The following is a 26,099-nucleotide window of genomic DNA, read 5'->3' on the forward strand; positions in this document are numbered from 1 at the left end:
AAAGCGACCTCGATGAAGGTTAAGACATAGAATAGAATGATAGCCTTTGCATATTTGAAAGGGTGTAAGCACCTGATCTTGAAGTTGTCACCTTAATACTTGACCTTGGAAAGTAAGAGAAGAAGAAGTGAGAGATTTGAGCCCAGACTGAGGACACATCTTACTTTGGTGTATTCAAAGAAGTGAAAGCAATCTTCTGAAATATTTTAATTATAAATCAATGCACACTTTATTGGGCCACATGTATTTGTTCACTGTAGCTGTGTTTTAGGACTGAAAATAAAAAGAGGCTGGATATTTTTCCTATCTGGTACCTTTGCTTGTGCCAGCATGGTCTCGAACTGCAGTGTAGAAAAACCTGAGGAAAATGGAGATGGTGAACATTAGATAAGTTTAACATTGCTATGATATATTACATCAAGTCTAAACACTCCTACTCAAAATTTCTAAATGATCTGGAATATGGCTCCGCAATATCTATTCAACTTTCAAAACAAGCCTACTCTAAGCCACTGCCCCTCTGCACACATATTCTTTCCCACCATTATACTTGTCCTCTTCATCTTCAGGAGCTCTCTGCATCCTTTTGGCCTATGTTCACACCTTTGTTCTTCAGTAGCCCTTCTCTCAATATTCTGTCACTCTAAATTTACTTGTAAGAGTTGGAGCCACCTAGTTTTACTCTTAGTTATCATGTGGTTTTGGTCTTGAATCATCATTTAAAACATGAACTGTTTAAAGGCAAGTACCATAGCTTCTTGTATATTCTATAGGGATAAACAGGAGGCTAAAACATAATCGATTTCTAATAAAAGTTTGCCGATTGAACAATTGAAGAATAACAATTCCTACATGTTGTGGAAGTACAAGGAGTCAGTGCAGAGGCAGGAGACTCTCATTGCCCTATGGATTCTGTAGGCACTTACTAGTTAAATACTAAACCAGAGCCACAGTATTGCTATGGAGTCTGGACAATCAACTGTGTCTTCATGAACATAAAATGCTGCTCACTTGTGAAATCCTCTCCCCACAATGAGATTCTGTTCACCTCCTGAAGGCGTATAGCATTGCTTTTTATTGATTCTCATCTGCAACGACCCAATGCTGTTCTCTTGGTATTAAATAATAGCAATGACAGCAACAGATAACAAAGTGATCCATTCCTTTTAGTGTCAGAATACTCTGAAGGGAGTTCAGTCATTTGTCTGATGGCTTCCTGGTAGGGTTGACCATATCATTTATCGGTCAAGCTGAGGCGCTTCTGAGAACAAAAGGGAACTTTATCAATAATTACACTGGGCCATAGATAAAAACTAGAACTGTCCAAGACAAACTAAGATGTGTGATCATCCTACATATTAGAGTCTCAGAATTTGCTTCTGGAATAATAAGGAAGGTGATTAGGGTGGAGTGGAGTCCATGATGGTCACTAAATTCCTTTCCCTCCTGTCTTCTAAGGCTACTGGCTTCGTGGTGGTTGTTAGGAATTCCAGACATTAGGAGTTTAACCCAGTAGAATGGCAGCATAAGTATTTATTCCATGTTTTCCCCCAGTGTATTAAAATTAGTCTTTCTAATTATAATGGCCCAACCATTTCATTCTTTTTCATTATAAACTTTATATACAACCAACATATTTTTATTAAACTTTCCAATGAGGGAAGTCTCACTCTTCATAAGTCAGGATATTAACACTTTGTTTTTGTGTTTACTTGGTATTGATGCCCATGAGATATTCCTCCCTGGGGTTGCTCAGGCAAATGGTGCAATGGCGATTTTTATGGAGCTACAAGTATTATTATAATTAATATTATTGCCATAAATGTGTTTATAACAGAATCATTTGGCTAAATGAAGCATTATTTAACACAGTGGACTTTTTGAAGAAGTAATATTTAGAAGCCTGTTTTGAACCAAGTGTAGTCTTGCCATATATAGGAGGCATGATTTTTGTGAATAGCTGGGCTTACCACCTGATAGTAACAGTGGTTTAAATCTATCCCTTCAATATTATCAGAATTATAATAAATCCAGTGGTATTTATAATACCAGTGGTTTAAGTCTATCTCTGCATATTATTAGAATTATAGAAAATCCAAGAAAGCTGTGAATTTACAAACAAGAAGCATTATTTTAAAAGCTTCCAGAATTAGCAAATTTTGTCAGTTGAGACAAAATCATATTTTCTGGGTATAATTTTACAAAAGTGGTTTAAAGGGATATGTGAGGAATGCTCTAATTTGGAATCTTGTCCTTATTAAGTATGCAAGGGCATCATGGAGCCATGAATTAAATGAAAGACAGTATCCTGGGAGTGAGGCAGAGTTTTCTGAAGTCAAGTTCAGTGTCAAGTGAACACGGACTTTTAGAAACCACTCTGCAGCTGCACGGAGACCTTGAGATACATTTTTTTTCTCTGTGGCCTGTCACACAATAGGCAATACTGTATTTAGTGCACAGGGAGACCTGCATTAGCCTTCTCTTTACTCTATGAAAGACCTTCTTTCCTCTGTGGTCTGATGAAGGGGTGTGTGTAAGTCCTTTGACCTGAAGGCAGTCCCTCATCCTGTGAACTCGATCACTCCCCCATTCTCTGGGGGGCCTTGCTGACACCCTCTTATCTGTATCCCTTCTCCCACTACACTCCTCCCCACCTCAGCTCTTGTTTCAAATAAAACATTATATTGAATTACATCATTTTCACGAACATCCACATCATTTTCAAAAACTCATCATTGTCACCTCGTTTGCTTAATTAAGTAATTTGTTGACATAAACAGGATCTTTGGCCCAGCAGAAGCTATAACAGATGGCATCTAAAACCAAAAATAATCAGTAACCTGTCCTGTGGAAGGTGTGAAGCAGCATGTTTAGAAACAAGTGCAGCTATCAGATGGCTTTTATAAATGTCTGAGAAATGCATTCTTCAGACATTAATAGAATAAGGAGAAAGAAGGGATGAACAGTGGGACAAGAAAGGACAACCACACCTTTTTAATTTGAAGTGTTGTGAGTTCAAAAGTTGTTAATTGTATTTAAAATATTATAGTTTAACAATGTAATATTAACATAGGACATATTCAATATGACTGTTATTAAATGTACTAATGACTTTAGTATATTATTATACTAAATAATTTAGGCTATTTATGACTTCCATATATAAAATACTAGATATAAGTATATGGACACATGTGTATTTGTAAGCATAAGTATAGCTGATACATAACAATGGTTATCTGTGCCAATGCTTTGCTCTCTCAGCTTTTTCACTACTGTATTTTGTTTCTTAGTTTTTAAAATTTATTGTTTATTTCTTTTTTGAGAGAGAGACAGAAAGACAGAATCCCAAGCATCCTCATGCAGGGCTTGAACTCACAGACTGTGAGATCATGACTTGAGATGAAATCAAGAGTTTGATGCTTAACCCACTGAGCCACCTAGGCACCCCATTTTGGTTCTTCCTTTGTGTCAAATTTTCTTTGAACCTCCTCTCCCTTTGCAGATTTTGTAAAAGGTAATCACATTTGTCTAATCTTGGGCTAATATTTATATAAACAAAAAAGTATGAAGAAAAATATGAACTCTAGGTCAAACTTTATTGGGGTAACTAAACACTGTGTTATTACACATTATTTTAGGTTTGATTTTGTAGTTTTGTACCAGTGTTAAACTGTTAAAGTAACACTTTCCTCTTAGCTGTTAAATATACATAATTCATTAACCCCTCTCCCCCAAAAACTCTTCCAGGAAAGAGGCTGCTAAGCATTTTTTAAAAAAAATTATTTATTTTGAGAGGGAAGGAGAATGCGTGCACTATTGAGCAGGGGAGGGGCAGAAAGAGAAAATCCCACGCAGGCTCTGTGCTTGGCTCACGGACAGGGCTCTATCCCATGAACCTTGAGATCATGACTCCAGCCAAAACCAAGAGTCTGAACTTAACTGACTGAGTCACCCAGGAGCCCCTTTTTAATTTTTGCTTAATGTTTGTTTATTTTTGAGAGAGAGAGAGAGAGAGCGAGCAGGGGAAGGGCAGAGAGAGAGAGAGAGAGAGAGAGAGAGAGAGAATATCTGAAGCAGGCTCCAGATTCTGAGCTGTAAGCCCTGATGCAGGGCTTGAACTGACAAGTGGTAAGATCATGACCTGAGCCAAAGTCAGACCCTTAACCAACTGAGTCACTCAGGCACCCCCTAGGTGTCCCTTTTTAAAGGTAGCATAGGTTGGGGCATCTGGGTGGCTCAGTTGGTTAAGGGTCTGATTGTTGATTTCGGCTAAGGTCATAATCCCATGGTTTGTGGGATCAAGCCCCACATCAGGCTATATGTTGACAACCCAGATCCTGCTTGGGTTTCTCTGTTTCCTTCTTTGCCCCTCCCCAACTAGTGGGTGAGTGCATGCGTATGTGCACTTGCGCTCTCACGCTCGCTCGCACTCTCTCTCTCGCTCGCTCAAAATAAATAGACTTAAATAAAGGTAGCATAGGGCACCTTTTCTATGAATGAAGGGTACCATAAATGATTCTGAGGCCTTCCAGGCGCCAAACGTCATGGCTTCTCATGGAGGCATCTGATCATCAAGGTTAGCATGCTTTTGCTGGGCTACTAGGTCAGTTTCTGAGAGCCCAGGGTGCAAAGGCAAACCTCCACTATTAGAAAAAGGATTCCCTAAATGAACATCATTTAAACAGTAAATACAAACTGATAAATTGTTCGACTGCATGCTGTCAGGTCAAGCTTCACAATATAGAATAGAAATAAATGTAACTGCATTTCTGTATTGAATGCCTTCAATGTAGTAGGGACTTTTCCTGTTTATTTCTCACATGGCACAGCAAAATAAGCATGATTGTTTCCTGTGTTACTTCACATGAAGAAATTCAGTTTAGATTAGTTATGGGATTTGCCCAACATTACCCAATCAATAAGTGGTGGAGCCAGGATTCAATTTTTGTTGTGTCTTACTTCACAGACTATTCTGCTTTGGAAGGGAAGATAATTCAGCTCTTCCCCAACTAAACTGGTATAAAACAGTATCATTTTTAAGCCAGTGGCCCCTGAATGATTCCTCTCATAAGCATTTCAAATAACATTGTATCATTTGCTTAAATTTTGTACATGTGTGGTTTGTGGGGCTTTGCATTTTTTTTTTTTTTTTTTTTGGCCAAGACCTACCTCCTCTTATTGGTGGTGAAGCGGTGATTTATCTGATTATGAGGCCAGATTATCAAGGTAGGAGTGCATGGTGGTAGAGTGTCTAGATCCATGTGTAGGTGCTACAAACAGCCTGCAACCCAAGTCCATCTCTCCTCCTCTTTGATCCTCTCCTGCAGCAATATGAACCTGAGACATTCATAGTTCCTAGGTTTAATTGGTTTTCTTGAGCCTTCTTCTTGAATGACTTTTTGCCTCCAGAAATTATCTGATTTTGAGGCTACTCAAAAGGGATAGCATAGGTACTCAGTTACACATGGGGAAAATAAAACCCACACCCTAGCTGTTGCCATCTCCCCTGTGTTTATGCAGAGGGCAAGATCCTGTTATGGCTTGCTGATGATACTTGCTTAATTATTGGACATTTTATAAACTTTTCCTTAAAGATCTCAGTTGATCTGCCCCATTACCCTGCAGTGATGCCTTAGAAATTGGGCTCATAAATACTAAGTTATAACCCCCACCAAGACCAACTTGGCATTTAAATCCATGGTTTCAAAAGAACACCATAGTGCATTCCATCATGCCGCCCAAATGATTTGAGTAGAAAATACTGGAATCTCCTGTGTGTGAACATCAGAGGCTTATTGTAAGCATTCCCAGCACATAGTGACACATGCCTTTATAATTACACCCATAAATCTAGGTGTGACCTGTGTAACCAGAGAAGGAGTAGCACAGACAGAGGAAAAAAACTTTTATCTCCACACTTAAGGACTTAGGTGACAGTAATCCTGCTTTAGAACTGGGATCAGCAACTTTTTATTTTATTAAAGTTCCTAAAATGATAAACCAGTTATCACTGGGAATAAGAGAATGAATGAAGCTGCCTCTGCTTTCCATTTCTCCATTCATCTATCCATTGGTTATTTTTATCAGGGGTATTGTCAGGCATTTTCTAAGTGCCTTGGATAAAGCTGTGAACAAATGGAGTTAATGTAATTACAATTATGATACATAAAATGAAGGAAATGTGATGAACATTTTCAAATATCAAAGTATAAAGGGAAACTGGATGAACGTCAGAACAGGTAACGTTGACGAGTTCTAATTGTTTGCCAAAGCCACTTCTTGAACATGGGACATTCTCTGGGCCTTAGGGGTGGGGGGTAGATTTGAACATAACTGTGCAATTCTAGACTCTTCTAGATAGTGACAGATAATCTTTCATTCATCTCAAGATGAATCTTTCATTCATCTCAAAGGTGGAAAATTGATTTCACCATACTGTCCTGTTCAAGCTAGAGTCAAGATTTTCTAACATTTGGGGTGAAAAACCTGTCCAAACTTAAACCAAGTGGCAAAGGCAGGATTGTTGTCTCTGGAACTTAGAGCACATTGTTCAACCCAGAAGGTGCACAAGGAAGTGCCCTCCCAAAGACCCTGAAAAGAAATTGCCTAGCCCCCTAGTTTTCATGGAAACTCTCAGGGTAAATCTAGGAATGAGGGTAGACTTGCCTATCTGCTTGAGCACTGTAGTCTCTAAAAGAGGGAGTACTTTGAAACTGTAGGTTATGGCTAGTGGCCTGGGAAACTACCAAAATAAAATAATGGCCCTTCTATTTAACTTTGAGATGGTCTCTTTATCTTGTGAGGATGACTAACAATGAGACAAAAGTTGCTATGCTTGATTACTTTATTCAGCTTACTGCTTTCTTTGCCTTGTCAGTGACCTAGAGATCCCCTAATGGCCAAAATTGTTTTGAATTACATATATCAACTGATTAAGAAGGTGTATTGATGTATATTAGTATTTCTATTTATTATGTATCAAGTTCCTTGACAAGGACATCATTTGTGGATTTTCTGGGATAAAAGGTCCTTGGTTCACATCAGCCTCTCCCCAGGAAACAGTTCCTTTTTTTAAAAAAACTTTTATTTTATAAAGATTTTATTTTGAAATAATCTCTACACCCAATGTGTGGCTAAAACTCACAACCCCAACATCAAAAGTCGCCTGCCCCACTGACTGAGCCAGCCAGGCATCCTCACAGTTCCTTTATAACACATGAGAGGTTTTCTTGGCATTGTCATTAAAGTTTGTAGGGAGTTGCTTGGATCAGATATGGCATGCACTCTCTTTCTCTGAGGAAGCAAGTAAAGAGTACACGGAAATCTAAGCACTTTTGTTGACTGAACATAGCTTCTTCCTACTGGGGCTCCTTTTGTTGATGTTGTTCTGAAAAAAATGCCTGAAGTAGAAAATGAAAAGCTAGAGTTGTTTTAGCAGTCTGCTTTTGTGCAAACAGGCTGAGAGTATATTTCAAAAAGGAGCCCTCTTGGCCAGGCATCTGTAGTATGAAGGTCACATTCATCATTTGTTCTTTGCCTAGTTGACCAACTATGGTGATTGGTCCTTGCTCTTTGGACTGTGTTATCAGCCCAGCTGTAGAAGACTATGGCTCAGATGCTGTACTTGTATCATGAATTCTTTGAATTTTATACACAGACTTGGATTTTTTTAAAAACTTTAGATTTGCCTGGACCCTTTGGTAAAGCCCTGAAGTTGTGTCATCCTGTCCTAATTCCGGGTATAATGTACTGTTGAATTCATATCATGTACTTCCCACCCTCTCCTAATCACAGGGACAGCAAGCAAGGAGAGAAGGGAGGGAAGTAGAAGCCTCAGACTTGGAGGGACTCATGAAGAGAAGGCAGAAACCCACAGTATTAGGTATCCTCTCTCTCAGTGAGGCTTTCAGACTTTATCCTCATTTCACCAGTCTTTCATTCCCTGACTTTTGCCAACTCTTGTCTCTAGAGCAGAAGGGAACCACTTGACTCCTGACTCAAGCTTTCTGGATGGCAGCAACATAGTAAAAAGCAATTGATAGATTTCTAACAAGTGCAGGGAAAACAGCAGTGTGGCCATTCCTCAAAATTTTCCTGCCTATGAACATTATTTAGTGTACAGTCATCTCCAACATCTATTTAAGACAGAAGCCAGATTATCTAGAACACTTGTGTAGCTTGAATCAACCTTCTGCACTGTCAGAAAGAATGTGCCTCTGAGGATGATGAACAGGACACAAAAAAGGCTTTATTTGCCCCAAGTTGTCCCCTTCTTCTCCCTGCCCTGGAACCTGATATTTATCTTATTCATTAACAAACCAATATGAATTGAATGCTTGCTATGTACCACTATACTAGGTACTGGGTTTGTAGCAGTGAACAAAGCAAACCTCTCTTACACCCCTGCTCACTACTTCTTAGAACTCACATCCTGATCAGAGAAAACAGAATGTACACCATAGAAAAATATGTTCTACTGTACATTAGAAGTTAACTGTGTTGAAAAAAACTAGGAAATGCTGGACTGGGGTGAGGGGAAGTTTCATATATATTTTTTAAATTTTTAACAATTTATTTATTTCAAGAGAGAAGGGGTTGGGAAGAGAGAGGGAGAGTGAGAATCCTAAGCAGGCTCTGCACTGTCAGCACAGAGCCCAATATGCGCTCAAATTCACATACTGTGAGATCATGACCTGAGCAGAAATCAAGATTCTGACGTTCAACTGACTGAGCCACCCAGGCACCCAGGAAGTTTCAGTTTGTTTCCTTTTTTCTTTTCTCTCTTCTCCTCTCTTCTCCTCTCTTCTCCTCTCTTCTCCTCTCTTCTCCTCTCTTCTCCTCTCTCCTCCTCTCTCCTCCTCCTCTCTCCTCCTCCTCCTCTCTCCTCCTCTCTCCTCCTCCTCCTCTCTCCTCCTCCTCCTCTCTCCTCCTCCTCCTCTCTCCTCCTCCTCCTCTCTCCTCCTCCTCCTCTCTCCTCCTCTCTCCTCCTCCTCCTCCTCTCTCCTCCTCCTCCTCCTCTCTCCTCCTCCTCCTCCTCTCTCCTCCTCCTCCTCCTCTCTCCTCCTCCTCCTCCTCTCTCCTCCTCCTCCTCCTCTCTCCTCCTCCTCCTCCTCTCTCCTCCTCCTCTCTCCTCCTCCTCCTCCTCTCTCCTCCTCCTCCTCCTCCTCCTCCTCCTCCTCCTCCTCCTCCTCCTCTCTCCTCTCTCCTCTCTCCTCTCTCCTCTCTCCTCTCTCCTCTCTCCTCTCTCCTCTCTCCTCTCTCCTCTCTCCTCTCTCCTCTCTCCTCTCTCCTCTCTTGTCTCTAGCTGGCTATTTTTCATTGTTTTATATAATTGATTGGCAACCTAGCTAACATACACTGTATACAGTGTACTCTTGGCTTCCGGAGTAGATTTCTGTGATTCATCACTTACATACAACACCCAGTGCTCGTCCCAACAAGTTCTCTCCTCAGTGCCCATCACCCAGTTTCCCCGCTCCTCACCCCCAACCATCATCAGTTTGTTCTCTGTATTTAAAAGTCTCTTAAGGTTTGCCTCCCTCTCTGTAACTATTTGTTTCCTTCCCTTTCCCCATGGTCTTCTGTTAAGTTTCTCAAATTCCACATATGAGTGAAAACATATAATATCTTTTTCTGACTGACTTATTTCACTTAGCATAATACCCTCCAGTTCCATCCATGTTGTTGCAAATGGCAAGATTTCATTCTTTTTCATCACCAAGTAGTATTCCAACACACACACACACACACACACACACACACACACACACACCCCATATCTTCTTTATCCATTCATCAGTTGATGGACATTTGGACTCTTTCCATAATTTGGCTACTGTTGATAGGGCTGCTATAAACATTGGGGTATATGTGCCCCTATAAATCAGCATTCCTGTATCCTTTGGATAAGTTCCTAGTAGTGCTATTTCTGAGTCGTAGGGTAATTCTATTTTTAATTTTTTGAGGAACTTCCACACTGTTTTCCAGAGTGGCTGTGCCAGTTTGCATTCCCACCGATAGTACAAGAGGGTTCCTCTTTCTCCAACTCCTTGTCAACATCTGTTATTTCCTGAGTTGTTAATTGTAGCCACTCTGACCAGTGTGAGGTGGTATCTCAATGTGGTTTTGATTTGTATTTTCCTGGTGAGGAGTGATGTTGAGCACCTTTTCATGTGTCTGTCAGCCATCTGGATGTCTTCTTTGGAAAACTGTCTATTCGTGTTTTCTGCCCATTTCTTCACCAGATTATTTGTCTTTGGGGTGTTGAGTTTGGTAACTTCTTTACAGATTTTGGATACTAACCCTTTATCCCAATATGTCATTTGCAAATATCTTTTCCCATTCTGTCAGTTGCCTTTTAGTATTGATGATTGTTTTCTTTGCTGTGCAGAAGCTTTTTATCTTGATGAGGTCCCAGTAGTTCATTTTTGCTTTTGTTTCCCTTGACTTTGGAGACCTGTCAAGTAAGAAACTGCTGCTGCCAAGGTCAAAGAGGTTGTTGCCTACTTTCTCCTCGAGGATTTTGATGGTTTCCTGTCTCACATTTAGGTCTTTGTTCCATTTTGAGTCTATTTTTGTGTATGGTGTAAGAAAGTGGTCCAGGTTCATTCTTCTGCATGTTTCGCCAGTTCTCCCAGCACCATTTGCTAAAGAGACTTTTTTCCATTCTATACTCCTCCCTGTTTTGTCGCAAATTAGTTGGCCAAATATTTATGGGTCTAATTCTGGTTTCTCTATTCTATCCCATTGGTCTATGTGTCTGTTTTTGTGTCAATACCATACCGTCTTGATGATTACAGCTTTGTAATACAGGCTAAAGTCCGGGATTGTGATGCCTCCCACTTTGGTTTTCTTTTTCAACATCACTTTGGCTATTCAGGGTCTTTTGTGCTTCCTTACAAATTTTAGGATTGTTTGTTCTACCTCTGAGAAGAATGCTGGTGCTATTTTGATTGGGATTGCATTGAATGTGTAGATTGCTTTAGGTACTATTGACATTTTAACAATATTTGTTCTTCCGATCCATAAGCATGAAATGTTTTTTCTATTTCTTTGTGTCTTCTTCAATTTCTTTCATAACTTTTGTATAATTTTAAGTGTACAGATCTTTTACTTCTTTGGTTAGGTTTATTCCTAGGTATTTAATGGTTCTTGGTGCAATTGTAAATGGGATCAATTCCTTGATATCTTTCTATTTCATTATTGGTGTATAGAAATGCAAATGATTAGGGAAGGTGACATTTGGGCAGGGTCTTTTTTTCCTTAAGTTTATTTAATTTGGGGAGGGCAGAGAGAGAGGGAGAGAGAGAATCCCAAACAGGCTCTGCACTGTCAACATGGAACCCAATGCACAGGTCTCCACCCCATGCATCATGAGTTCGTGACCTGGGCCAAAGTCAAGAGTTGGACTCCTAGCCGACTGAGCCACCCAGGCCCCCCCATTTAGGCAGAGTCTTGAAGGAGATAAAGGAAAACCATGGATATATCTGAGCAAAAAGTGGTCCAGAGAGAAGAGAAAGATATTACAAAAATGCTGAGGCCAGGGCATGCCTGGAGCATTCAGGGGACATATAAGAAGCCAGTGTGGTGGGTGCAGAGTGGGCAAGGGAGTGAAGAGGAGATGAAGTTAGAGAAGTGGGTTGTGTAGGGTCTTAGAGACCTTGTCAGGGTTTAGTTTTTCTAGTGAGAGGCAGAGATGTTGGAAAGTTCTAAGCAGAAAAGTGGCATATTCATTTTGGGGGCTTTAAAGGAATAATTTTGGCTGTGATGGTGAGAATGACCTGCGGGGGGAGGATGAGAGTGGCAAAAGTAGGGGCACTGACACCCTCCTCCGTAATCATAGTGAGGAAACTGTTGCAATGATAGGGGTAGGTTATGATGGTAACTTGGACCAGAGTGAAAGTAGGGAGAGATGGTCAGGTTCCAGATGTCTGCTGAAGGTAGAGCTGGCAGTATTTCATGATGGATTACATGTGCCGTTAAGGCAAGGAAGAAGTCAAATAGAAGTCCAAAGATTTTAGTCTGAGGAATTCAAAGAAGGGAGTTGCTATTAACTGGTTGAGGATAAACCTATAGGTAGAAAGTGTTTGGGGGACGGGGAGGTTGGAGAGGGGAGAAAAGATCAGAAGATATTGCCCTGAAAACCCCATATTGTGAATACATTTATCAGGCTTATTCTTTAAGTTATTTTCATAAGTACAAAGGGGAAATCTTTTGAAAAATGGGAGGGAGGGGGCAGGAATGGGTAATTTGGTGGTGTGGTTCTAGAACCCACGAATACATTTGTCAGCTTAGCAGAAGGTCTTGGACCATGAATAGCATACAGACCCTGTGCCATGAGATGCTGAGGCTGCTCATGACCCTGGATTACCCCCGCATTCTCTTTCGGTTTTATTTATTTGTTTTTTAACTGAAAAATGAAGGTTCTTAATGTGTATGATGCGTTTCTCTAACATCTTCATGCCAGGATGCCCTGCAGAGAAGTGTGAATAAGAGCTAAAATGAACCATTTCACAATTTCCCTCTCATTCATAAGCTACCATTTTAGGACTTGACGAGTTAGGGCTATTGTCTAGTTAACCAAATCAAGGCAGACAACCAAAGCGAGTAATTGAATTTTGAAAATCTACTTTGGCATCTCTATTATCAAGTTGGACCATCTGTCTTGATGAGATTAAAATGATTACTACATCTCTCTTTTCGACGTTGAGTATACACAACTAGCGTTGCTCTTCATGTATACCCGAGCTTAAAAATACATTAGTAGGCATAAAGAAATGGAGCTTCTTTACATTTTGAGAAATACATTTTATCATGTGGTGCAATTGACTTTTGATGTCCTATGGGATGTGGTGGGATATTTTGGGACCAGAAGTCAGACGATGCGTCCCAGATACTACTGTGGCACTACCATCCTGTTGTGCTAAGTATGTAGAATGCTACATTACAAGCTCATCTGATAGAATATATGAGATAGGCTAATCATGGGACAGATAAAACTTCTGGCGTCTAGCCACAGTGTGCTCTGGGCCTATGAGTGTGCTACGTACTTGAGGTTGCTGCTATGTTTATGAGGTTCTATTGTATTCTATCTTTTGGGCTGAGGACTTTCCTTTGAAACTACTTGTTGAGTTGAACGGGCTTATGTAGCCAGATATGAAATCATTGTGAATTCTGCAGTTGCTATTAAACTCAACATTGCTCCGACGCTCGCATTCCAAGCACACAAGCAGTTAGGCAAGAATTGATTTTTGCCATGGATGGGGTGGGGGTCTGAGCAAGCACCTTGGTCAACAACCAGCTCTGGAGGGGATGTGAAACCCATGATTGATCCAGGGCTGAGAAATCAGTGACTGTTGTATTATATAATTATTGATGGAGCCAGAAAATGCCACGGGCAAAGCACAACTTACTATTTGTTATGCTGGATTGTCTCTCTCGTCTGTGTCAGGCCGTTGTGTTCTGCTCTCATGTTCCCATACCATGTTTATTTATACTACGTGCAGTTAGCTTTCATATTTCTCTTGTGATTCCATCTTGGAAAATGAATACTGGTTTTGTTCAGGGGCTGTAAAGGAAATAAATTTTTCTAGACACTTCAATGGGCCTGAGCTAAATACTAAAGTCTGGACCAAGGGAAGATAGGGCACCAAGAAAGATAATCAGATCAGTGTGGAGAGGAAGAGCCTCTCCTATGTGGACCACTTATACCCATTCCTTCTTCTCACCACATTCCCCAAGTGAGAAGGACACAGGTGGTTGGTGTGACCTAGTGGTGGTGAATATTGATTACCTACTATCTGTAAGGTCATGCAGTAGGCCTCTAAGGAGGGGAAAGAGAGGTTTGATAATGAAAGATAACACAGTTGTAGTCCAGATTCTGGATGAATTGCTCCTGTGTAGTAGTCCATAATCCTTTGTTCAGTTTTACCCACTGCTAGCTCGCCATCTTTCTTCTTTCCCTTCTTCTCTCGGGTGCTGTTCTTTTCTTTGTACTTATCAGCAAACTTAGAGCTCCTAGATAAAACACTGGCTTCTTCTATGATGAATGTGCGTCTTTGATTCCACAGCTATACATCAAATTCATGAACGCAGAACAAATGTGTGCTACAGACAGGGGGCCTATGAAGCAATCTTGACCGCTGTCTGGCTGTTTCAATTGATATATCTCTGGGCTACAGGGATATGGGGAGTCTATGGGCAGTAAAAGGCTAGCGGCACTTGTAAATGTTACAGTTCATGGTCACCAATTGGCTTCTGTTCATAAGTAGTTAGGGAAAATATCAAATTGCATTTAAGGTCTTAATCCAATGGTTTACGTAACTGAAAGCTGCCAGTGAAATTAGGGTATCTTAGTATTCTTGTAAAGAATTAAAGAAGAGACACCTTTGAGATGAAAGTTAATTATTGAATGATCAAACAGCCTATGCTAAAAGAAAGGGAGTCAAAATTAGATTTAGGGGAAATATTTTCTGTTATTTAGATAATGGTGCTGGACTCATAATAAAAATGTACTTTATGGGTATGAGCATTAAAAACCTTCACTCATAGATGCACAATGTAGAGATCCAAATTATTTATTCTGTAATAGCTTACTTGAAATTTCTTGGAAATAAAAGTAAGCGTGGATTCCTCAGTGCCAAGTTCAATGTTTTAATGTTCAGCTGTTAAAACGAGTTCTTTGGGATGAAAACAAGTTACAGCTGCTGCCCATGTTGCTTATGTATGGATAGTACAACACTACTGTGCAATTCCTGAAAAAAACCGTCTTTAAAATGTGTACTCTGAATACATCTATGAATGCTTCCTGGTTTTTATGGGAACTCTTTCATTTCAGAAACCATAGAGCCATCTTCAATTTTTACTATGTGCATTTAAATACTTGCATGAATGTTGTCTTAGAAACAACCATGAATTAATCTTTAGTTCCTTGATTTGTTTTTGTTTTGCTGTCCTGAATTTCCTGTAATAAGAATTCTGCTTTTAAAAATTCCAAGATTAATTTTGTTCCTAAATAGTAATCTAATTTTTTATTCTGATATCAGAAGTGAATATGCAATAATATGGTAACAAATGACTAAAGCCTGTGTCAAAAAGAAGCAAAATATGGTTTTTTTCTTTCTCCTTGTAGATTGTCTGAAAGAAGTTTAGGCAGAGATAAAGGAAGAAGCAAATCAAATTGAATAATAACAAATTCAAGAAATTTGCTAGGAAAAACTTTTCTTAATACAGCAAACACAAATGTTTAGAACCAAAGATTCAGGCAAAATATTCCATTGTATGTGCTCACCTTCAAAACTCAAACTCCTACCCACAGGCATGAGTTGTTCCATTTCTAAACCATTTCTCCCTTCTGATTATAATCTCAATCACCAAAATATTAAATATGTGAAAGCTGAATTAAATTAAACATTGTTTGATTACTTTTTCCCTTTTTTGAGCATTTCATAACCGTGTGTGCGTGCGTGCATGTGTGTGTGTGTGTGTGTGTGTTTTAAGTTGGGTATGATGCAGTGTCTATCTACGCCCAAAGATGAATTTATTGGAAATGTTTAAAACATCCATAGTTGACTAATTATTAAAACTAACTTAACACTATAATAAGAAAGACATTTTGCCCTATTTCTAAGCTTTGTCAAATGCAAAGGGAAAAAATAATCAACATCTTGCAAAAGCAATTGGTCAAAGTTATTAATGAGGCAATTCTGTCTGCATAAGGCATCATAGAAAAACTAATGAGAGAAAATGTGACAATAAATTGCAGTCTACTTTAAATTATGTGACATTGTTATTAATAAAAGAGTCAACTTCAGTGGAAGAGATCGACTTTCTGTGCATTACAAGTACAAATTTCATACTTTGTGCATTACAAGTACAAATTTCATACTTTGTGCATTGTATACCACCATGTTCTTTTATCTTGAGCCAGAGCTGAAGTCTGTTTTTGTGGACCCTGAGGCCTTTATAATTTCAGGGTCTTTTCCTAAAAAAAAAATACCAAAAACTTTCTTTTGAAATACTTATAAAAACTGAACATATTGGCAGGGATTTCCCCAGGATCTTGGAACAGTGCTGTGCTAGTGAAGGACCCTGAAATTTAAGCCTTATTGGCTTCATGATAAATCTGATTCTGTCACCATTCTTTTATTTGAATAATCAGAAATTTTAAATATCTGATATTAATATTCAGGTATTAGCCAGTTAATTAATTGTGTGTTCACTGTATTAGTGTTACTTTAGATGAAATAGCAAATAGACACATCTATGTCAATGGCTTAACACAATAAAAGTTGATTCAGGATATATTTGAGAATGTAGTACCTGGATGGACAGCCATTCCCTAAATGACAGCTCTACCATGAAAGGCTAAATACAAATATCATGAGCACTCATAATTTCCCCCCCCCCCTTTAGAACCTATTATGTATCAAACACTGCAGATATAGGTACTATATCTGACATGGATTCTATACTCAAGTACCCAACAGTCTAATAAGTGAGATACTGTGTTTACAAATGGCTCTAATGCAGAGTGAAAGAATTAATATGTTCAGAAGAAAATTAATATATTTGAAGGATCATGATTGAAAAATTCAGTTTTATTAATATTTAAGGGAATAGATTCATGCTTTCCACATGTTTGGAAGTTTCTTAATTCATTTAAGAGTTTATACTACAGGGATTTACAATTTATGATCCAAACTTAGAACTGTCTTCTAATATGAGCAGGTGGAGTTGACAGCCAACAATAGGTGATCTTTTCCTATTATTATTATTTTTTTATTTACTGTTGCTGTATCTACTTTAAAGACCTAGGAAAGAGACTTAGTCTGGTGGGAAGGAAAGGAGAATCACCCCACAGCTCTTCCACAATTTCCAGCATCTCCTTTGCGTCCTTCTTGTGGGATGTTAGAAGCATTTATGATGAGCTGTAGCAAATTATGCCAAGTTATAAAGAAACATCCTAGAATGAAGGATTGAAATACGCTTTGTAGAGGAAACATGCAAATTTTTAAGCAAAGATTTTTCATATCCCATTTCAGTTTAGCCAGAGAAAACAGACCCTTTGACAAATAACAGAGCGCTTATATAAAATCACAATCTGTTAAAGGTCCAAACTCAGCAGTTCTTCCTTTCCCTTGAATCTCAATTCTCTTTCTAGTCAGATGCATTCAGCAGCTTGGGCCTATAGTCCCACAGCAGTCTGGGTTTGGGGTGGCTGCCTGCCTTGACCAAGTGTGCAGAAGTCCCTTCACCAAGGCATAGTTATCCACATCTCCTGGGTTACTGAGCTCACAAGCCTAGTTCTAGTGAACTAGAACAGAGCACCTAGTTTTGACAGATCAATCTAGACCTTGATTAGATACCAGAGAGAAACTTCCTGGGAAAGTGAGCAGCTTGGCCAGGAGGAGATGAAGTAAAGGCAGGGAGGTGTCTGCTTGCTAAGTCTTGTACTCCCTAAGTCCTTAATGTACATGCAAGATTTAAACCTTAGCATGGACACGATTCATGTAGGTGCTGCCATCTCAGCTTGAAACCTGATGGATGGGGAGGCCCTGCCAGTATCTCATCCATGTAGGTGTCATCTCTGCACTTACGAGCACTTCCTTAGTTATGGCCAGGTTCCACCTCATCAGGGCTGAGACGTTGATATTTGCCCCATGGCTTGTTTTCAGTATGGGGGAGATGATGAATAACATGAGCTGAGTAGGTTATATAGACTCAGCTGAATGAACTGAGATGCATGGAAGACCTCTGAACTAAGTAGAAAGCTGAGCCAGACATCCAGACCTAGCTCCTGGGCAAAAGCAAGCAGCGGGCAAAGAGTACTGGGGTTAGGGCCTTGGGATATTGCCTTCTGGATCTTATTGAGTATGAATGATTGCTGAATGGTGAGGCCGAGGTGCTCCGTACCTTTGTCCCCAGTTAGCATTACAGCTCAGGAACTAGAGTAAACCTTTTTGGACAGAAGAAATCATCAGTGGAAGACAGTGTGGATTTGAGGAAAGAATATAGACTGGATTCAGACTCAACCACCTATTATATCGTTTAATAGTTGTGTGACAGTTGACCAGTCCCTTAACTCATTCAGCCTTTAGTTTCCTTTTCTGTCAAGTGGAATTAATGATTCTGACTTCGACAAAGATATTTTGAGGATTAAATGAGATAATATATTTGCACCAGGTTACTAGTGATGACTCAAAAGATAACAACAGATATTCTTTAATATAGCTGCATACAGTTCTAAGTGAGCTGAATACTAATTTAAAGGGAGACATTTTTGACCCCATTTGTTTTTTATGTTGGCTTTGAGAGCACCAGAAATGGGGGTATGTTTTAAGATGGTATGCAGCTTCTATTGAGTTTCTTAAAAAAAAAATTGTACAAGTAACAATTTAGTGGAGATTTCGCTCTTGAATATCTATGCCAACTGCTTGAGTTTTGCAGGGGAAGTATTCCCAGGGTCTTAGTATCTTGGCGCATAGAAAGATCATTGAGGAAGCAAACTCTGAAATGGCTGTGTGCGTGAATAGCTAGCAGAGTCCTTGGATGACAGAGAAGTATAGCATACAGATAAGGTTGCCCTAGAGGTCTCTCTTGCTCTGAGAGGTCTTCACATTAATAGTGAGGTTTGGTGAGGAGGAATATTGGATAATAAGGAGCATATATGAGTTTCCTTCCCTTGCATCACTTGAGTTTTAAGGCATTTATGTAATTTCAGTCTGAGGCAATCCTGTACCTACTAATTTGGGTATAGATTTTTAGCTTCAACATCAATTGTGCTTCTCAAAAAGATGAAAGATACATGAGCTCCACGGCTCCTGTCTTCAATTCTCTTTTTCAGTTTTACAGACTTTCAACAGCTTTTCGTCTTTTCCTCATCTAGTATCAATCTCTTGGCTCGCCCTCCTTTCTGAGACAGAGAAGGGATTTTGCTTGACCCTGAAACTGGGGAACTGGACCATTTTGAATAAACTGAAGCCATCTTCACCAGCCCTATCAATGATCAGCAAAACCTCCAGATGGTGCCCCTACTAATTGCCATCGCTTATTATTGAAGTTATAGTGAAGGACCAGAACATCAATGACCAGAATGACTGAAAAAGGACAGTGAAGTATCATCCCTCAAGAACTGTTACTTGGCATGGCATTGGGCACAGGATTAGTGAAAATCTATGAGTGTCCTATGAAATTGTTAGAATCCATTAAAAGCTAGACTTTGGTTAAGCAGTGATGCCAAGGTGTTCTCTTTTGTCAGAAACTGGTCAATGGCTTAGAGCAAGGGTCAGCCAACTTTTTATGTAAAGGGCTAGAGAGTAAGTCTTTTAGGCTTTGTGGGCCATACAGATTCTGTTGCAATTATCCAGCTCTGCTTTTGAAGCATGAAAGCTGCCACAAGACAATATGTAAATGATTGAGTGTGGCTGTGTTCCAATTAAACTATTTACAAAAGCCAGTGGGGGAATACGTTTTGCTTATCATCCTTAGTTTGCTGATCCCTGGCTTAAAGTCAGAGGTGGAGCAGGAAACTGATCCAGTCAACCTTCTCATTTAGAGATAAGGGAACTGAAGTCCAGAGAGAAGGTGACTCAAATAGCTAGATAGGGAGTTAGAATCCAATTTTTGATTCCCCTTACAATAGGCTCTCCTTTATACCATGCTGTGTCTTGCTTTTTAATTAATCTTACCCTGGGCCCATCTTCTCAGCCTTTAATCATGACACATAGTCATTTCTGATCCTGATACTGGCATAAGACATTCTGAATCTAATTATTTTTAAAAACAGAAACACCTTAATTTTGAAATACACTATTCTTGTTAAAACTGCATGGGAAAACCACTCTAAATTTGAGTAGCATAATTTTTACTTTAAAACATGAAGTCTTGGGCACCTGGGTGGCTCCATCAATTGAGTGTTGACTTTGGCTCAGGTCATGATCTCATGGTTTGTGAGTCTGAGCCCTGCGTTGGGCTCTGTGTTGACAGCTCAGAGCCTGGAGCCTATTTCAGATTCTGTGTCTCCCTCTCTGTCTCTGTCCCTCCCCTGCTCACACTCTGTGTCTCTCTCTCAAAAATAAATAAACATTAAAAAAAACAACACATGAAATCTTGTAGGAAAGTTTTTGCAAGGATTGCCTGAAAGCCCCTTTCCTTTAATGCTTTCCATTCATTACCAAACATCCTAAGTCTGATGTTTATTTTAAGTTTACAACTGAGACCTACATCATTTTTAGAATGAAGTCAAGAATAAGGCTTTTAGTATGAGGGCTTTGTCCTCTTTTCATTTTACAACTTTGGCCTAATTATAGTTGACTCATTTGGAGGAATAATATGTTTGATGAAACAAAAGACCTGGACAGAAGCAGTGTGATTACCTCAGAGAAATTCTATAATGTGTTTATGTTTAGTTCCTATAGCATTTTCACTCCACTTACCAATAAATAAAAGATTTGGGATAACTTTCAAATATGTTTCATTGATGTAAGAGGCATCCATTTAGATTTGTACTTTATAGTTCTCTCAGTGGTGTGGGTCTTCCTATTAATCACAAAAGCACAATGAAATGCTTCTTAGGCTCCGGGTGTACAACACAATGTAGAGTGCATTTTTGGCCATTATCCAATTTATTTGGTCAATGTAGACAGTCTAGGTAATTGAGGACCTAAATTGGATTTTCTGGCCATAATTATCCCTGTTTGTTCTCACACATCCATCAAATTTATCAGATAATTGCCATATAGCTTAATTTTTGTGTTATCCTGACTCAGGTTGGTTAAAAAGGAAGGAGGATTGGCCTGAGATTGAGGAGCCTTGGGTCTAGTGTTTGTGAGACCTTTGGGCAAAGTGCTTATCATCTCTGGAGTTTTCTTTCTGGATCTGGTCCCGTAAAGGGTCATATCTGAGGCTGCCTTCAATCTGATTAGGGTTACATTGCTGCAACTATTTGGTTTAGTTATATGTATAAAAAATATATATGGTATACATATATATAAAAATACATATGGTATACACATATGGTTTATATATGTGTATATATGTGTGTATATATATACACACACACTCATCATATTTAATTGAATGGTATACTTAAAATATATATGTATATATAAATACACTTAAAATACACTTAATATATATAATATATAATATATGATAAATACCTATATATATATATATATGCATATATATACACACACACACACACACGCGCGCACGCCATATTTGATTGAATGTTATACTTAAAAATAGTTAAAATGGTAAGTTTTGTGTTGTCCTTTCCCCCATATTTGTTATTAAGTTGATTTAGGGAATCACAGAATCTATCACTTCTAGAACGAGTAATCTGATTTTGTGATCTTAGTAACTAAAAGAACTAAATGCGTCCTTGTTGTGGTCATCAAGATAACTAGATGAGATTGCCCATTGGATAGCTGATCTATTGCTTATCACAAGACTGTACTGTTTTGACAGAGGGCTAAGCAGAGCCAGCCCTGATGGCCTGGACTCCTTCCAGGTTATCCAGGATGTGTAGGGGAAGGAAGAAGAGACCATACCATTAAGATTCTTCGGTATGGCAACTCATAATCTTGTCCACAGCAAACCAGTGTGGCTTTCCCTTCAGGCCCAAAGTTATGAGCTGACCTCTTTCATTTGCATCCTGGATAGGAGGAGGAAGACACGTGATCTAGCTAAAATGAGTTCCAGGTAAACACCAGTATTCTAAAAGGTATAAAGTAGCCAAATGCTTCATACCAGGTAGTACCATGAATCATAAAGGTTAATACATGAATTACAGTATAAATTCATTAACTTACCAGAATCTTATAAGTGACCTAAACTTAGAATCTTGAGAATATACTTAGAGTGGAATTTAAAGGAAGTGGCATTAGTTTCTCCCTCCTTTATCAGTGCTTGTCCTTCCCAGTTTTCATTTCTCTTGGCTCCTGACCTCACCAACCCTGACTACCTTGATATTGCTTGCCTATTTCTCTACACCCTTTACTCCCAAATCTGAGTAGCTTGTTCCTGATTGTCTCATCTCTGCTCTTTACCAGCTGTCAGCTTCTGAATGAACCCTTTTCATCCTGCACTTTCCACCTTCTGCAATTTTCTGCTCCAGCACTGTGAAATTCAGAATACAGTTATCTATGATTTGGAAATCATTCATTCTTGGAGAGGGTGGGACTCCTTTTTATGCCCCAGTGGTTATTCATTTGGCCAAGGGCAATTAGAAGAGAAAGATGGGAGGAAATGTGCAAGTGTCAGGAGGCCTCTACGCTAGTTTTCAGCAGCTCTGAAGAATTAAAACACCCAAGAGAAGTGAGAACATTATTCTGCCTTGTAGCTTTCCACCTCAACTCCACTGGAAACTTATAAAAACAATGACACCCTATTTTATTATCAAGTCACACCAGACCCTCAATATTCCTGGATAGTTAATCTGTTATTGCAAAATCTTGACATTGTAATTTTTATTCTGTTCTTTGATATAAAACTGGATATACATGTAAAAACAAAGATATGGTGGTTTTGGCTTAGCTACATAGAAACATTAAAGCTCCTGCCTTATATGCTTGCTATTTAAAATATGTTGCTACCAGTGTGCCTGGGTGGCTCAGTTGGTTAAACGACCAACTCTGGATTTCAGCTCAGGTCGTGATCTCACAGTTTGTGAGCTCGAGCCCTGTATCTGTCTCTGTGCTGACAGTGCAGAGCCTGCTTAGGATTCGCTCTTCCTCCCTCTCTGCTCCTCCCTTGCTCCTGCTTGCTTGCTCACGCTCTCTTTCTCTCTCTGTCTCTCAAAATAGATAAATAAACTTCAGAAAAATATTTTGCTACCATTGTAATCACAATTAAACCACTGACTCCAAATCTTTGCTTTTCTAAATATTAATGTCAATAAAATGTTTAAATATTGTAGTGGAGAAAATAACTATTATTTTAATCAAATATGATCAAGGACGAGAACATTATAGTTTAATTTTCCAGTGAACCTTAGGTTTGATTGATTACTATGTGAAAATAGTCTGGGATAAATGTGCCTCTGAATAGAATTTAGGGACATGCTTTCCTCTGTGATGTTCCTCATTCAAGCATGGTTTACTGGGCTCCATCCCTTGTGCTTTAGATTAAATAAGCATGAGGTGGAGTCCAAGAATTTTCACTTCTAACAAGTTCCAGGTGATGCTGATGGTACCAGTTAGAGGACTACACTCAGAGAACCACTGTTCTACAGCAGCTGTATGGGCATTTTTTTCAGTGTGTTGTTTTAATACAATAATATATTTGCAGATCTATTTAGAGATCTTTATAGTAATTTATTTTTATGATCCTATTCCTTTCCTAATATTGATCCCTGTGAAGCTAACATGGACTCTCAGGTGGCTAAGATTTCCTTAAATTTGGGGAATACAGGACCCAGCCTCTAGATGGTAAAGTCTAACTATTTTTCTCTAAATTTGACCAATCATGATTAAATTTATAGGTTGAGTCTGGTGTTGAGTAAAGTTTTCAAAAGCAACTTGCACACAGATTATCTGACTATCTTCTGCAGCCCAGATTGCTCTATTTTCTGCCTCTTGAATTTGATTTGTGCCTGTTTTCATCACTCCTGTTGCCTGGGTACCTGTTAAGCAGGAATTCTGTGTGCTTAGTCACTCAAATGGAGAATAAAGGCACTATGGAACACAAATAAGCTGATTAGAAGTAAGTTCTGTGGACTGAATTAGATTGGAAACATGTACAGGGCCTAAAATTACTTAAGAGAAATAGGACACTAACCTGAACTATATTTCCTAGAAACAGCAAAAAGCATAAGTGATTACAAAAATACACTGTGTGGTCATTTCTTGCTCTGACAGGCTTTAACAAATCATTTACGTTAAGAAACAGTATTTATTGTCATGTTGTTCTGGCAACATATCAGTTTTCATTAAGCTAGCTCTGGTGCAATATAGTAACAACAGATGCTTTAGCAAACTTGAGATCACGGGCATTCTGGATCCTCTGGGATATGTGATGGTTTGAAAAGGCTGCTTGAACATTAGGGAGGCCTGAGGTGAGGGCTCAGACTTGTGGGGGTGACCCAGAGATGCCTCCTGTACTCATAACATCTGTGCATTTCATTACACAGCCACCTGTCACCCTGGCAAACTTCTGAAAAGTCCACACTATTTGGATTACTTTCTGGTAAAAATCAACCGTGATACTGAGGCTAAGACTTCCCCAATTTAATTCTGTAAATTATTTTTCCTTATCTGATGTTATTCTGTTCTTGACAAATCTATTAGGACTAGGATAATGAACCATGAGTGTTATTGACAATAATTTTGCCCTTAGGAAAAGGGGATAGTATGTTAGAAACAGCCTTATTTAAAATAGAAATCAAATTGATGAAGTTAATCAAATGAGAAATTCAGAAGTTTATGCTACTCACACTCCTATTTATTCATAGACTAGAATGGAAAGATGAGAGCTTTCCTATTTTCTCAATTCACAACTTGTTATCCCTCAACTTAAAATACATTAATCCAAAGAAAAAACTTTCTATGCCGACTGAAAATAGTATTGCGATTTAAAACTGTATCATCACTTCAGTTGTGTCTTATGAATCTATTTGCTTAAGTGACTTCCATCAGTTGACTGATGTAATTTCTTTAAAATCTCATCAGCAGACACATGTTTCTTGAATGGTTCATATCATAGCCTTAAAATGTATTATACTTTTCAGTTTGGGAGGAGAAATTGCTTTGCATTTATATCAAAACCAAGTCCTGGGTTGCAGTAAAAGATTGACCTAGTTATTGAAAATGATGGCAAGACAATGAGCTAATGACACACACCATTACTGTCTCCCAATACCTCTCAGCAGAGTTGGAGAGTCCAAATTCCAAGCCACATTCTTCTATCTTCAAATCGTGGTTGTTTTACACTTTGTCACGTGGATGCTTTATTGCTGTCTTCAGGGAGCTTACACAACAAATGGGACAGAGAAAAAAACCTACACCCATCAAAAATCAAAAGAATGTTGCTAGAGAGCCACTGCAATATAAATTATGTATAAGTGTGTACACAAGTGTTTACTGTGTGGATTTATGACCCCCCATGAGGCTTCTTTTTTTTTTTCCTTTTATTTTTGATAGAAGTTTGTTGTTGTTGTTGTTGTTGTTGTTGTTGTTGTTGTTGTTGTTTAAAGTAGGCTTCATGCCCAGTGAGGAGCCCAGTGTGTGGCTTGAACTCATGACCCGAGATCAAGAGCTAAGATTGAGTCAGACGCTTTACCAACTGAGTCACCCAGGCACCCGTCTTTATTTTTGTTCTTGATAAAAGTTTATGTTCCTTTCATCTTAAAGCTTATTAGGTACATCTTGCTTATTTCCTGAAAATTCAGCATTCTTGGGCCCATTTTCTGGATCCTTGTCCTTCCTGCAGGCCTCAGGCCCTACCTGATTGACCCTAGTCCTTCACCTTACAGATAAGCAAACACTATAGCTATACTCCAAATACACAATAGTTAACCAAAGTCTTTAGTAAGTTATTAGTATGTACTAAGTCACTTTGCACAAAATTGATGATGGGAATTAATATTTATTGTTTACACATGCAGAAAGATATACATATTTATTTCCCTTTAATCCTATCACTGTTTTATAAATATTGTACTTAATCCATCAATAATACAACATGCTTTCATTAATACCAAGAAATAATTAGAAAACATTTATGATAATGATAATATTACTTTGTACAAATATACAAACCCATTAAACCCTTAGGGAAAATCACAGCTGGTAAGAACCTCAGATGCCCTGTCTGCTATAAAATAGATAGTAGGCTGATGATTTGACATTTAATGGAAAATTAAGCTAACTAAACAATACTTTAAAAACAAACATCTTGACCTTATATCTTATAACAGGTTGTCTTTACCTTTGAGTCCTACCTTATAAATTGTCTATGTTGTACTGATTCTCCTAATGCATTCTAGTTTCAAATCCTTTTAAAAGTTGTGTTCTGACATTTAGATGTTGACAATGGCTTTCAGTGACAGGTCAAGGTTTTTCACTGAGACTTTGCCATTTGCCTTTATTGTTGGT

At 38.8% G+C, this 26,099-nt stretch overlaps 1 long non-coding RNA gene across 1 annotated transcript; it reads right to left on the reverse strand.

The window, feature by feature from the left end:
- Positions 1-210: 210 nt before the first annotated feature.
- On the reverse strand, positions 211-26,099 carry LOC131512514 (uncharacterized). The gene is made up of 3 exons (XR_009262162.1): positions 25,946-26,099; positions 21,558-21,661; positions 211-358 (listed from the first exon to the last, which is right to left on the reverse strand). It is a non-coding gene; the product is annotated as an uncharacterized LOC131512514 (long non-coding RNA).

This window comes from Neofelis nebulosa, chromosome 5 (assembly GCF_028018385.1).
Source record: "Neofelis nebulosa isolate mNeoNeb1 chromosome 5, mNeoNeb1.pri, whole genome shotgun sequence".
NCBI classification, from domain to species: Eukaryota; Metazoa; Chordata; class Mammalia; order Carnivora; family Felidae; genus Neofelis; species Neofelis nebulosa.